Genomic DNA, 11,146 nt, shown 5'->3' with positions numbered 1-11,146 from the left:
TATACAACCTATGTAAACCAAACATCCATTTACTATTCAAGATGTGAAGCAGAGCCACATGCCATAGAGAGATGCTGTCTTGCAGAAACTTAACTGACCTTACTGAGGAATGACTCCTTCCTGGCTCTTTATTTTGTAAACCTTGAACTCTTAGAGAAAGCTATCAAGCAGCAAGGCAGTGCTGACTCATCCTGAATCATCTGCAGCTGTGGCCATTTGTCCTTTCAGAAAAAGATGAAACCTAATCACATCCCAACACCCATCCTACCTCTTTAGTTAAATAGCCTGAAAGAGCATTTCCTGTTTATTTTGGTTAAATAGCTCAAATCATTAATAGGACATTTTCTCAGAAAAAACAATTTGCTCTGTTTTGAAAGGTAATTTTGTCAAAAATGCAGTTCAGCGTACCTAAGAGTCAAGAGACTTTGCTGCAAGGAAGAACCACTGTTTCTGTAAATACACATAAATTAGTTGAAATACTGTTCCAAATGAGAGCAAGGAGCACCTTGTTACGTGCATCATTCAATTTGACTTTAAGTCTCTACCAAGAGCAAATCAATCATATACCCTATATGGTCACTCAAGAACTCAGTTAGCTTAAGTCATCTTAACTTAAATGAACTCAATAATCTTGGTTCCCCATTCGCAGCTTTGAGGCCTTCAAGGTAAAAAACCCTTATTGTATGATTTTTTTTTTCACAGTTTAGATATCCATGTTTCCTCACAATTTCTTCAGTCACTCTAATGCAGTTTCTGCTTAAACTTTTACAATAACTGCATCTTCAGTATTGTAGCTCTTTTCTCCATGAATTAGTAACACTAAAATAGGGTAAAATTTCTGTCTTCCTTTGACTCAAAAAAGCACTTTTTTCTCTATTTATTTGCATCAAATATCACATTACTCAGGCTGCTTTCAAGGAGACTGGTTGTGGACTTCCTGCAGCTGTGGGTTGTCTGTCCAACAATTCAATTTCCTCAAAGTCACTTGCTATTATTTATTCAAGAAAATATTTTCCTTCTGCCTGACCCCAAAATGAATCCCATGTCATAGGGAGAAGACTGTATGTGGGGGACTTCTGTTTTACTGCTGGCAAACCCACAGAAGTTAGCAAGCTACACCAATTTATTTCAATTTTTTTTGTGAGATTTACCAGCATCAGTTTTAAGCAGGTAATTAAAGGCATGCTAGTTTTGGAACACATACAGCTGTCATAAAACACATCCCCTTGTCTCCAGAAGCTCGGGTTTGCTTTCAGTTTCTTTGTGCATCTTAGGCATTTACATCATTATTTTGTTTCTTCATGGTTTTGTGTGCTTTTTGCAATGTGTTTTGGGGTTGGTGTGGTTGGTTGGTTTTTTAGGTCTTTTTGTGGTGGGTGGTTTTTTTTCCTTTTCTCTATTTAATATTAGATTATTTTACTAATGGCTAGGCAAATTAAGCACAAAAAATATTCTACAAGAGAATCAGAGAAAAAATGACAGATGAAGGAATCCTAGTAACCTAATCTGTGAAAACAGTGTATGAAATTGGCTGCTCTCAGGATTATCACAGGAGAACCACTAGGATGATTCAAAAAAAGAATTTCTTCTCATAATGTCATACAAACTAAAGGGATACAGAAGTAACCATGGGGTGGAGGAGGAAGTGAAATTTGGAACACGGTAGGCAGTACTTTGGGGCTGTGTGGGAACTATTATGGCATTTTTAGGGGAAAGAATAAAAGTGGGGTGAATGGAAGGCTGAAGATGAATTAAGATGAATAAATACAGAGGAAAAGAGGGTAAAAGGCATACATAAGGATTGGTCATAGTTGAGCAAGTACTGGTTAATATGCTTGTCTGGCTGAGCCCTGTTTAACCATTGTAGTTTATCCTATATATTCATACGAATTTCTAGTTGTCTTATCTAAACTCTAGACCATAGGACTTCATGTGTGAGTCTTAGGGAAGGTCACCTTAAACTAAATTGCATTGAGTTAAGGTGTCTGAGTGCCAGCTGCTGGACGGATGAACTATAGGTCTGAAGGATGAGATAAGGGTCTGGGTGTACTGGGTGAACTGAAGGCTTTAAATCACTGGAGAGACTGTGTTTTTCCAGTGAGATGCATACACTCCACTATGGGACTTCCATCCTGGTCATTCAGTGGGGATGAAAAGGACTAATCTGTGCTGTTTGTGTTCTTGTGGGTGCCAAGACAGGCACTGTTCTCTGTGCTGGGATGTGTGCCCAGCGTTGCTTGTGCCATGTGTGTGCCTGTGGGAAAACATCTCCAGCCTACAGAGTAGCTGTAGTAGTACATGGGGACAGGGAACCACAATAGTCTCCCTTTGATCCAGCTGGGATGGGAAGACTACCATGGTGCTGAGAATCTGCACAGACTGGCCAGGATGGGGATCCACCCCAGGTTCCAGGAATCCTGTCATGTCTCCCCCATGTATACATGTAGAAAATTCATAAGACATGCTATTTTATAATGCTGAACATAATTAAATCAAAAGGTATACACTCTTAAATGCTTAAGAAGTCAAAATTGCTACACAGCTGTCTTGATCAATCAAAACCACCCTAATTAGTAAAAAAAACCCCAGGATTTTTAGGCTCTTAAAAAACACTACTATTCTTGATCCCATGAGAAGTAACATTTGTTATGGCTTTATCCTCTAATTCTTTGTTGATATAATCTGCACCAATAAATCCTCAGGCAGCTACATCTATCTGTAGCTCTTGTCATATTTAGAATATTAGAGAAGTATTTCTTCTTTTTTTTATTTTTTTTTAATCTATTTTTCCAAAGCTTCATGAGTATTACAGAAGGGATTGGAAAGTTTATGAGTTTAATTTTAACAGACCCTTTCTTACTTACTACTGTTAGAGATGTAAACTTTGTGTTACAACATATAATTAAGGGATAAATACAGCCTCCCGTTTGTTTAAAAGAAACAAACACCTAAAAAGAAATGTAGATAATTTCAACTTAATTTATGTTATTAGGTGAAAATTTATTAATAGCATCTAGCAATGAACTTAGAACTTTTCAGAAACTTAGTATTTTTTTTCAAAGACTCCTTGGATTTTTTGGGTTATACTTTTTCTGCTAATTTTAACTTTTTTCAGGAATAGCCTCTCCTTAGCAAGACCCTCATACAGCTCCTTTGCATACAGCCACAGGAAAAGGATCCTTAATCCCACCTAAGTAATTAGCAGTATAAAAATTGTGATTAATTATAGGATAAAATGAGATGTTAAGATATTCCTAAGGCCATTGATACCAGTGGCAGAGCTCTCTTCTTGACCCAAAGCAGCTGATCCAGCCAAAGTATATAATTTTGACAAATCAGCACAAAGTTCAAGGCTAGCAAATTCAATTCATGTCACTTTTGTTATCTGAAGACTTGGAATCCAATGCTGAAAGTCCTTTGCCTGCAATTCTGTTATTGAGGGTAACATGGTATTGGGAGTGCTGGTCTATAACCAGACAAGTTTACTGCTGCTTCTAACAGGGGTTTAGTTTCAGTGTGTTGCTAGGGATTTGGGAACTGCTGGTATTTCATAAATATTGCAAAGATTCTTTTTGAAGATACTGGATTTCAGAGTGTTTGGTACACAAGTTCTTTGGATAGTCTCAGTTTTTCTTCAAACCAGTTTGCATATAAAACGAATACTGTAAGATATTAAAATGAAGTAAAACTCATATTCTACAGAAGTCCTTAGGTGAAAATTGAATCTTACAGAATATTCAAATAATTTAAATAACAAATTTTTAAACCTTTTTAGTAATAGTCATGGACAATAACTTCTTCTTGAATTGGTATAATTTTTCCAAATGCATTTTATGCTATTAATTGTGCACCTTCTCAACTGAAATGCAGCTGTAAGCAGTAATAAATGAAAAGGCATTACTCTAGTCCATGAAAAAGGTTAAATTTGGTGGCTAAATTTATCTCTTGTGCATTTAAAGAGCCAAACTCTTTAGGCAATCAAGATAATTTTCCAAATATTTTGAGAATCAGTCTTGTATGTCTCAGCTTTTCACCAGTGTAAGAATAACACACAGAAATAGACATGCTGGAGCCAATCAGAACTCAGAGTAACTGAACAGCTATTGATGTGTACCTGTACAGGTTTTTCCTAAGCTATGCGTTTCTCTGCACGCTCATTGGTTGAGCTTATCTGATTTGCATAATCACTATACAGTTATTTCTCAATAGTTCAGGCTGGTCAAGCTGTTTACCAGCAACAAAGATGCAGTCTCAGCTTCTCTTTCTCTCCACATGATGTAGAAAAAACTCTAAAATTTCCGTGAAAGAATAGAATAAAATATTCCAAAAATCAAATAAAATGGAGCTGTCAAGCAGTTCAAAGGAAAACTGTATGAAAGACTTGATTCACTGGATTATGCCTATTTCCATAAATACACCCCTCCTCATCCTAATCTTTATCTTGTGCAAGCAGGTCAAGAAGGTTCTTGTTCTCACAAGAATTGTAAGATTTCTATCTACTTCTTCCTAGCCTCACTGGGAGAATCCCACTCCATCCCTTCTGTTTAGTAACATATGTAGTTATTTCTGAGGAAAGAAGTACTTGGCAGATGAATGGAAAATGTAAGAAAAAGGGGAATTAAAATGGAAAGAAATAGAAATAGGAATGTAGGCAGAATTTAGTAAAATGAAGGCTTGGACAAACATGAGAAGATATACAGCAAGGATTGGAAAGACGCCTCTGTGTTTTAAAAGAAAGTTTAGAGTTGGTCCATTGCCATCATTTATCTTTGAATACATCTTTGTCGATATTTCACTCAGAACTTTTCACAGGTACTAGCTTCATGAACATGTTCAAGTAGTCTTATGTCAGTCTTCTTACTGAAATTTACACAGAGATTACACACTGTTCATTTAAATAAGTTTAAATCCAGAATGGATTACTTGTTTCTTATTATAATTTATTTTCCATAAAATGACCACAATTAAGATAATCTGCATTTTCAAAAGCTTTTTGTTTTTAGTGAAGATTTTAGTCTGTAAGAGACTAAACTATGAATTCTTTAGATGATTATATTTTTGTTTTGTTCTCCCAAAATTACCTTTAAATACAAATATTTATTGTTTTTACAGTGCCAAATAGGGAGAGAAAATAAGGGTGGGTAAAGCTGACAATTTCCTTATGGCAAACACACAGAGGAACTGTCTAAAATTGTGATGTCAGTGTTCCTTGATCCAGTGCAATTGACAGATGAGAAGACAGTTCAGGGTGAAAAATGAAATCAGTGTGAAGTTGTGATGAGATTTATTTATATCGCTTATAACAAATGCTTGCAGCTCACCATGGAAGAGAATGCAAATAAGTTCTTCCTATTAAGCTTCTCATGGGCATTACAGAAAACTCAAATTAAATTGCTTAATCACTGCTGCTCTAAGCCCTCAACTCTTGAGGACATATATTTGGCTCCTAAATTCAATGGGCTTCAGACATCGATTGTCTGGGCTTCTGGTCTATAGCTCCTCACTTCTTCTAACAGTATTTATGGCAGTGAAGCATATATAGACATCTAGAGGCAACTCAATATACTACTTCCACTACACCTTCTGTAACTAGATATTGTCTCTTGAAATTCAGGCATATATTTTGGTGATAGTTGCTATTATGAGATTTTAGAAAATATTGCTAACTTACAAATATGATTCAGTTTTTTCAGTTAGACTGTTTCATGCCATCTTTATTCTTTAACATTATTGACAAATATAAAAGTATATTTCTTTAGAAAATACTTCCTGGAACATTCAGATATATGATTTAATCCATAAAGGTGATTGTCCATCTTGTCCAGAAGCAGAATCCAAATTTGAAAATGTATTCTGTCTTTTTCCCTTATTAAAAAAAATAATAATAATAAAAAATAAAAATTATTGATTCTTTTACTTAGGAAAAATAAAACAAACAAAAACCCCCCCACAAATCCAAAAACTACCAAGTTTTTAAGTCTGTAAAATTAGTGTCCTAATTTACAGAGGTCAAAATCCCCCATATCAGAGTGAAATGTTGCATCTTTTCTTCCTGTCCCACTGTGACAAGTACTTACCATCTGGCTGATCACCTGGTAACAATGGATTTCCCACTTCTTTATGCTTCATTCTTTCCACAGTTTATTCTGAATATTGTATTCATGAATTAATTTAATATTTTGATCTATAAAATAATAGTTTGTGGGTTAGTTTGCAGGAAAGTTTTGAAAACATTTACAGGTGCAATGGAGAATAACTCATACTTCTCTCATTATTCTTATCTTTCTCAATTAACACCTTTCTCAGTTAATACCTCTGTCCTGCGATAGTCTTAACCCTCTTCATCTTCTGTATATTCAAAGAACTAAGGATAATATATGACATACCTAAAATGTCCAGAGAATTTCTCCATCAGTTACAAAATCTTGCATGAAAAATTATTACATATTATGGTTCCAAATCAGTCGCTTGTATACACCCTGCACAATCAGCATTTAATATTATAAGGTAACAATTGGTATAAGTAAGATAATAAGATAAATGTAGGATTAAACCTTCTAGATCATATGCAGGAAGAATTAAATACCCAAGTTGTTGGCTGAATTTCCTTATTTTTTTCGTGGAGCTCCTACTTTACTTCACTGTACACTACCTCTTTAACATCTAATGATCCATGTATTATTACTTAATATTTCTACTGTAAGAACTCATAAAACTGTTCATCAGTGTTATCTTCTATTACTCACTCTAGCCCAAATTAATTTCTTGTAATGTCTCACCTGAGGCTTGTTCACTTTCCAAAGCAAAAGAGAGTGGCTGCATTCACAAAGCTCTAGCTGCTAATCCTGAGAGAACAAACACCTCCCCTGGCCTCCCTCAGGTGCCAACTGCAGTCTATAGCCTGGAGATAAGGATCAGTTTATCTTGAAGCAGACACATCTGGTTAGTTGTCTGTCTCTTCAGTTTCCACTGATTTTACTGACTGGCGGCAGAGCCCATTTGCTGACACAAGTATGTCTAGTGGCACTGAGATGTACTAGACTTCCTTGAGTAGTTTCAGTTACTGTTACAGAGGGATATAATTAGTGCTTCTGTGTCATAAGTAACAACCCTGCACAGATGTCTTCAATAGCATCTGACATGTCAAATTCCATTACCAATTATGTTTAGACAAATTAATTCCTAGATCTCCACTAACCAGCATAGTAATTTAGATGAATTTAGCTATTTTTATGTATGTACATTTAATTTAGGGCTTCAATTAAGTTGAATACAGATGGTGCTCTATAGCATTTGAGATTTCTTAGTAGATTTCACCTGGCTTCCAGAGCTGTTTCAGAAGGGCAGAGACATTCTCTAGAGCCTGTTATTGACATTATGAAGAAGTATTAGAAGCTCAAGGGTAGACCTTTGAATTAAGGAAAAAAAAATTAAAATCCCGCACTAAGTGCCTAAAACATGGAGCTGAATTGCACCGTCACTATTTCTTGGAACAGAGAAATAATAACTTTTCATTCTGAAATCATCAGAAAGATTACTTTATTTTAGTAATATATTTGAATTGGAAAATCTGTTGAAACCGACAGCCACAAAACAAAACTTTTGGTACTGGAGTCTTGTGAAAGAATTGATGGCAAGCTATTTGTTTTCTCATTAATTAATTTTTCTAATCCTCTATAACTCTTTTATTTCCTCCTCTAAGATAAACTTAAATTATTTTTCCTCACATTGTCTTCTTCTTCTTTGTTATATTTTTCTTCCAAATAATATGAGTCTATTTTAATTTCCCACAGCCATTGAAAATACTCAACAAAACACAGGTTCATAAATATATTTTGGCTTCATTTAGCAAGATTTTATGAATTATAACTCTGCCCTTTTTAAATATTATCGTTTAAGAAGAATTAATTTTTTACACCATTTCTGAAATTTATTTATCGGTCTGTTCTGTAATCAATTCTCTAACTCTCACATATAAAGTTCTCTTATATTTCCTTATTATAAAGACATTGGATAGTATTCTGTATTAATTTTATTTTGATTTAATCCATTATGGATTTCTATCAAAAGCATTTCTTTCTTCATCAGCTGAGATTTTTAGGTGAGGAGTGACAATAAGGATTTTTTTCTATTTTTACTAAATCATTGAGTTGAATGACGTTTTTTTCTACTTCATTTCTTCATACAAGTTTTCTTGTCAGACTTTGTTTTAGTAGGAAAAGGTTACATCTAAGCTGAAGGACAGAAACATTCTCTGGCATGCATGCATTGTTCATTGATACCACTCAGAGCAGCCGATCTTTTGGCACAGGCTGCTCCCATCCTGAGAACAGGTGAGCACTCTCTTCTTCCCTTAATGGATGTCATCCATGAAGTAGAAGGAGGTAGGCAGTGTGCACCTGCTCACATATTGCTATTCAATCAGGACACAGTCAAAAGACGTGCTCCAGTCAAGATGAAAAGTGTTCCTACAGACACTTTTCCTTCAGACACTGCTAATTACCTTTTCTTCTACTGTCCTGAGAAGAAACACCCACCCAGATGTGTCCTATGCTCTATTTTATTTTCCTTCATTCTGTAAGATATAAGAATAGCTACAACAGTAACATCCATTAGAGGCCACTTCAAGTAGTAACCAGTCACATTATCTAAAAAAAAAAAACAATTCAAGTTTTCATATGGGTTATATGCTCTTTATTAAGAGGTAAAATTGATTTTACTTGGAATCTAACAACTGCAGGAACAGTCATCACAGAAAGCTACAGTTTGAACTCCAGGAAGATTTAACTCCCACAGAGTAATTTCAGAGGGTTGACACAATGTATTAACATTGTCATTCGATTACATCATCTCATTATCTGAGACTTGTGACTGAGGGATCTATCTAAGATCAGCTTACAGGTTGAACTAGTGAACCATATATCACTTTATGCCTAATTCTAATGCAACATCCATATAAAACATCAGAATTCTCCATGGGAGGGGAAGGTAATTTTGATTCTCATATATATCTTTGTCCTGATGGAAGAGGTGTGTGTGTAGGGGGGGAGCTTAGCACAGTGTGAGTGTGGCCAAGTTGTTATTCTGTGCTGTGTACATCATCAGTTAAGGGATGGATGTGGTTCTGGAGGAAAAGCTGGGCTCCCAACCAGAAGTGCAGCCTTTTGCTTCCCTTCTCTACAGCAGGGAATGTCCCTGTCCCCAAACGTCACCTCCTCCTGTTTTCTCTGGAATGCAGCTACAGGACATAGTGCTGAAAGGACGGTGGCAAAAATAAGAATCAACAGCAGTGCTGAACCAACAGCAGTGGCATGGAGGCTGCTGTGGGCAAAGGACCAGCAGGCGCGACCCCAGCCCACGCAAAGGGACAAGAGCCAAGGTGCCAGGGGCGAAGCTGAGCCTGGTCCAGCCAAGCTGAGCTGAAAGGAGCACAGGAGAATGGTTGGAAAAGCAACAGTGACTTGAGGGACCTATCTCCAGCACAGGAGGCTGGTGGAAAAGGCAGCAGAGGCAACTGCACTGAAATGAGCACCAGAGGACCAGCAGCACAACCTGACTCAAATGACCCAGCTTTCAGGAAGGTTCTTATTTATTGCTTGTCATTTTTTTTGGGCTTGGGGTGGGGGTCTGGGAAACATTAGTTGAAGAGCTCCCCAGCCATCTTATTTTTGCTCTCAGTGGCCATTTGGTGTGGTGTGTGGGAACGGTCACCATATTGCCTCAGTCAGGGGAAGTCATGCAGACGCTGGGCAGTCATGCTCTGGGGAGCATCTGCCATCTTATTTTTGTTTCTCATGGGTGGTGAACACCTTTTTGTGAGTAAAATACACTCTCTTTCCCATTGATATTACTTTTCTTGTGCCTATCCTATTCCATTGCTTTCTGTTTTCAGAATTATTTTTTTTTCTCAGCCCACATTCTCTGCTGCTGTCACTCCCATACCAGAAAGGGTGGGAGGAAGGGGAGTGGCTTATTTGGAGTTAAATTTCTCTCTGATGTTCAAACCAGCACAATATTCCTCTCAGAAGAAAAAGTTAAAAAGAGCTGTTTCCAGATAAGCCAGACTTTCAGATGTGGAAGCCATAATGTGACTAAACAGACTAGTTTACAGTTGCCTTGCAGTCTTCAATCTCCACATTTCATAAAGCATTTTAATAGCTAAAAAGATAATTCCCCCCCCCCGCATCAAACCCAAAAGTTTGATTAGGCAGAGCAAATCAAGCAATAGTTGACCTTAAAAAAAAAGAAAGAAAAAAATACAAAACTTTCCAGAATTAAAACCACAAATATTAGTGAATTAGCAAAATCAAATAGAGGAAGCAGGAAAAAAGGAAAATACTCCAACGCTTCTTCTCCTGTTAAAATTTTTCACAAGACTCTCAAGAAAGACCATGGTAAAATGAACCTAAACTGCAGGAACCATAAACTGAAGAGATATCCCTCTTAAATAACAGTGAAATCAAAATATTCATATTCACACATGAAATACTATTCTTCACACTGTTCAGGCTTTGCAAGCATATTGTTACAAAACTGGGTCATTTTCCTTAAAAATGTTGCAACTAAAAAAAATGTCAAAAATTATACCCAGAAAGTACATCAGTTAAGATGAAAGAATGTAGGGCAATTATGCTTAATTTATATTTCCCACTAAAATGCTTATAAACAATAGAGAGAAATTATTTATTAGCTGTCATACAACTCTTCAGGTCTTATCTGTATTTCAGACAGCTATAGAATTTTGACTTTCAATGTGTCTAAAATTTAATATTTATTATACAGAAAGTAAGAAATCTTTTATCACCACAAAATCTCAGTGCCCACTTTGCATATTGAAGTATTATTTTTCTAATCTGACAGAAATAATACTGAAATATTTCATCTTTGGAAGAAATCAAGAAACTTTTCCATTAGCATAATTTTGGTGGGTTTTTTTTTGTTTGTTTGTTGGTTGGTTTTTTTGTTGTTTTTTTTGGTTTTTTGTGCTGGTTTTGGTTTTTGGTTTGTTTTTTTATTTTTTTGATGGCTGTGTTTTTGACCATCTTGGGGACTAATCTTAAGAATGCAACTCTGTCTAACAAATGATACTCTCTTTCCAACAGAGTCAGATTCTAACAAAGATTTGTTGTAACAAACATCTGGTTCA

This window comes from Cyanistes caeruleus, chromosome 3, assembly GCF_971803275.1.
Source record: "Cyanistes caeruleus chromosome 3, bCyaCae1.hap1.1, whole genome shotgun sequence".
NCBI lineage: Eukaryota > Metazoa > Chordata > Aves > Passeriformes > Paridae > Cyanistes > Cyanistes caeruleus.
The sequence above is the reverse complement of the archived record's forward strand: the minus strand, read 5'-3'. Positions refer to the sequence as shown.